Raw genomic sequence first — 4,725 nt, 5'->3', positions numbered from 1 at the left:
TTCTCCTTTACCTTCAGTTTAGCAGAGCAAAAAATCATGACCAGCCCCTGCCTTGACCCTGAAATAGACAGGTTAGGAGGACGGCAACAGTTCTAGGATTTTCATTCTTACTCCAGCAAGATAAAGACTATTGCATTAATTCATGACAATGTGGGAAAAATGGAGGAACAAATATTGAATGTTTTTTTAAGTGAGATGTGAAATGAAACACTTATCACCAGAACAATCTCTCATAGATGAGATCAGAGGGAAGAAGAACTGCCCCAGCTATACAGTATTCATGGGAGTTAACTATCTGTGGATAATCCACATAACTCTTTTTCACAGAGCTATGATCTGATATTTAATTTTTCCAACACATTGTGTTTTGGGCATGATTTTTTTGTTATCTCTCATAAGAACCAAATTGTTTTGTAGCTTTAGGATGACAAACTCAAACTCTGCTTCAGGGTGATACTAAAAAATGGAGAGAGAGAAAGAGACTTCAGTGATGCACAGACCTTATGTGTTGTTTTGTTACAAGACATGTATCATCATCTTCCCACACATTTTTATGCAAGAGATCTATGGGATGCTCAGCTTGGTGCTCCACAGCATGCCACCACCATCAAGCAAATGACAGGAAATTGGCAGCATGCTGTGGATTTGCTTTCTGAAACTGAATGGAAAGCACTGTTCAGTACGAACCTCCTGCCCTTCCCTCTCCACCCACTCCTGCTGTGCCTACAGGTTTCCAAAGCAGCTCTTAAACTGAAGAAAGCCCCAGTCCTTTATAGGCTCAGTATAAGGTTTGCCAATGTACTACAAAAACTAGCTACGTCTAAGGTATCATCTGGAAGAATTACAGCCCTCAGTCCTCTCCCCAACAGCACTCCACAACATATATATACATATAAAATATTTATATATATAAAGGGGAAAGATGGAAGAGAAGGTAATTCGTTAGAGTTTTCGAGAAGAATTAGGGTGGGTAGAATGTGATCACCGTATCTCTGGTTTTGTTACAATTTGATCTAAAAACTAAGCAGTCCATTGCACAGGCAACTATAAATGAGCCATTGCTCCAAGCAGTTCTCCCCATATAAAATAAAGAATTACAGTTAACAGTGCTCGCAAGTTGCCAACTCTGTGTCACACCTAATGCTTCTAGTGCTACTCCAGTCATACACCTTATACTCTGAAACCTTCCACAGACAATTAAGAATAAATTTTCAAAACTACTTGTGAAAGGCCTTGAACTGTGCACCTTTCTTGCTTTAAATTGAGACTACTACAAGTTGAGTAGTATGCTTCCAGTGCTGTATCCCCCTATTCCTTCATCTCCAGGGCTAAACCTGCTGGCACAGAAGCTGGAAGCACCTGGCTGACCTGCTGCCCCAGGGCATAGCCTGGACCCCATTAATGTCAAAGACATTGGGCACACAGTCTCTTTGCACTTAGGAGCTGCAAGGAACCCCACAGAGTCAGAAAACTTACCGTTGGGTTGGGCCTGGCATGAACTCTGCAGTACTGTGGATATCTACACTTTCAAGGTAGAAGTGATAATGCCATTTCATTTCCATGGGACCTTTTTCCGCTGCAAAGGCAGGTGTGATTATTAGGTTACCAAACACAACTAACCCAGACTAAAGTCCAGCTGCCTATAATAAATCACAGAATCACAGAATGGTTGAGGTTGGAAGGGATTTCTGGAAGTCATCTGCCTCAACCTCCCTGTTGAATCAGGGGACCCTGAGTAGGTTGCCTAGGACCACGTCCAAATGGCTTTGGAAGATCTCCAAGAAGGGAGACTTCACAACATCTCTGGACAATCTGTGCCAGTGCTTGGCCACTATCAGAATAATAATAATAAAAAAAGTTACCTGATATTCAGACAGAAGATCCTGTTTTGGTTGGTACCCGTTGCCTCTTGTCTTGTCACTGGGCACCACAGGAAGGAAAGAGCCTGGCTCCACTTTCTTACACACCACACCTGCACCTGATATTTATACACATGGACAAGACCCCTTAAGTCTTCTCTTCTGCTTTTCCATGTCCCGAGTCACAAAGTTCCAAGACCCATTCAGCAGCAGACCCACATTTTCCCTAGTGTTCTTTTTGCCACTTACATATTTATAGATGATATAGATGCTCCATTCTCCTTGGAGCACGTTACAGAGGCATAAATAAGTATACACTTCATAAGCATTAGACTTCAACTTGGACAAAAGCTCTCTAAATAAAATAAAGCGGTTTTCAAATAATGTCTTATAGGAGAAATGCCATGTCAAACCTAAGCCAAACTCAGCAATGTCTTCCTAGGGTTTATCCAATTTCAGGGACCAGATTTAGACCAAACCATTTGCGTCTGTGTACTGTTTTCTCTCACAAGAAGTTCTTGGCAGGAGGGTATGTAAGTTCCAGCAGAGCTAACTGGAAAGAAAGTACCACAAAACCTGCAAACTCCAGGCAAAATCTAACTCTTAAAGCAAAGAACTGCTCAAAAAAATCACAGATATCACAGCAGATAAAACTCTCCAACACATGTGAGGAGATGCTTGAGGAAGGACAGATGTGAGAACAGTATCTTAAGGCAAATGCAGAGGTGCCAGCTTTATCCCTACCGTGTACCCTATGATTACAGAACAAGATTTCATCACAGTGCTTGAGTTTAAGATTTTCTGTCTATGGTCTTGCAAGAAGTAGCTTCAGACGAGTTTCAACAGAATTAATATGCACCATTGACTTTTATTCAGTTTTACTTAATAGACTTTTGCAATACACTTTTAAAAATGTACTTCTGTTTTATGACTGTTACTTTCTCATACTCTCCTCCTTAATCTCTTTCCTCCTAGATCTTTAATTGTGTAGAAGAACCACTGTGATGTATTTAACTTTCATATAATTTCCCTGTTTGGCAATAATACCCCCAATTAACTACTATTCTCATTAACCAATTTACTCATTTATAATCAAGGGCAATGGCTTTAACAGTTCTAATAATATGCCTTGTTAATAATGTTTTAATGAGGATTATCCTCATACTGCTCTCACAAGGTTCTCTTTTTCCCTAAAATGAGTAAAGCTTATTAATGCAAAATAACTTTCTACCTCCTGGCTGAGTGTTTTGTTGGAATGAAAATATTGAAATGTACTGTAGATTTTTAGCTTCCGTTTAGAAAATCATTGACTTACAGTAGGTGGAGTACATGATGCACTAGTCCATAAATGAGTTCTGGCTTCAGTCCTCTTTCTTACTTGCTATAATTAGATACAAAGAGGCTTCTTCTTTATAACTTCAGTTGCGTTGGAGTGTAGGCATGCTTATCAGTTTCACTGGATGTAACAAACAGAATGTTGTTAATTAACTTAGGAAAAGAAGTAAAATAGAAATGAAAAGATATAGTCAAGTCTTTATCAAATTAAAGTGGTAGATCAAATCTAAGAGAATCTTCTCCTGTAGAGTTATCTAAAGAAACAAAATAAAACTACAAAGATTGAACATATGTTCTGCTAGCAGTAACATTGAAAATTTAACAACTGGATTGGGCAGCTAATAAGACAAGTTTACTAATGATCAACAAAAAGAACCTGGGATGGTCATGTTAAAAATAGAAGCTTACACATATCCAGGTGAAATAGAGAAACTGTAAAAGAATGCTTGCATTTAAAATAAACGGGAACAGGAGCATACATCAATGCATGGTCAGGCAGCCTCTGGGAATTCAGGGGTTGGAGGAGGAAGCACTTGGTGAGAGATAGCTCTATAATGCATCTGAAATGACATAGAACTGAACATGTCTTTTATTTTGCAGCTTTGCCAAAACAGAGAGCACTCACAGAGTGTTTTGACAGACTCTGGAGAGAAGAAATCTATTCACTATCACTTGTGCAAAGCACATTTTGTAATTCTGAATTCTGTACACATGGAGACTCATTTACTTTCGATGATCACTATATTTTAAATTAAAATTATGAATCTTTTTAAGCCCTCCATCTTCTAGCATGTTATTCAGATATCGCTGCATTTCCAAGCACATTTCGGAACTGTTAAGGACTGAATCTTGCCTTCAGTGATAAATTAGGATTTGAAAGCATACTTAGGTGAGGAAAATAATTGAACCTCATTCATTTTAAGCATTGGAGACATGGAGCATGATATGATAAGCACCTGTGATGAGATGGGGATAAATTTATATTCGGAAGTCTAATATTATTAACCAGCATCTGCAGATGTTAATTTGCCATAATCGGTGTTTTTCTCTTCTGTATTTTGTTTTTAATGAGTAGAAATTAGGAAGGTAAAAAAGCCATGTCCCAGCAACGTTTCTCTTTCAGGTGAACCATTGCAGCAATACCTAGGAAGTGTCCAAATGCATCCCCTTAGGGATTTACCATACTGAAAAAATAGTAAACATCACACTGTTTTTCAATATTTTGCAGAGATGCCAGATCAGGGTATGTTCATCCTACACATCTGACCACACCCTAATCTATGGTTTTGATCAAGCACAAAAGTCAGAAGTAGCCTTAGGTTTAATTTGCATAAGAAGACAATTCTCTAACACAAAAACAAATTACATAGTTTTCCATTACTCCCCAGAGGGTTCCCTTGACATCAGCTAATACATATGGACGAATACTTAGCTCCACTGAACTGACCAGACATTTTCCTATTGACTTTGCTGGAGGCACTATTGAACTTGAAGTGTTATGAGGAGTCAATTTTACACTCCCTTTAGGAGT

At 38.7% G+C, this 4,725-nt stretch overlaps 1 long non-coding RNA gene across 1 annotated transcript; it reads right to left on the bottom strand.

The window, feature by feature from the left end:
• Positions 1–1,493: 1,493 nt before the first annotated feature.
• Positions 1,494–3,960, bottom strand: LOC310895760. The gene is made up of 3 exons (XR_014580937.1): positions 3,175–3,960; positions 1,863–1,978; positions 1,494–1,576 (listed from the first exon to the last, which is right to left on the bottom strand). It is a non-coding gene; the product is annotated as an uncharacterized lncRNA (long non-coding RNA).
• Between the last annotated feature and the right edge of the window lie 765 nt (positions 3,961–4,725).

Source organism: Anser anser (assembly GCF_964211835.1).
Source record: "Anser anser genome assembly, chromosome: 2".
In the NCBI taxonomy this organism is placed as follows: Eukaryota; Metazoa; Chordata; class Aves; order Anseriformes; family Anatidae; genus Anser; species Anser anser.
Note: the sequence above shows the minus strand (reverse complement) of the source record. Positions and strands in the feature narration are given on the sequence as shown.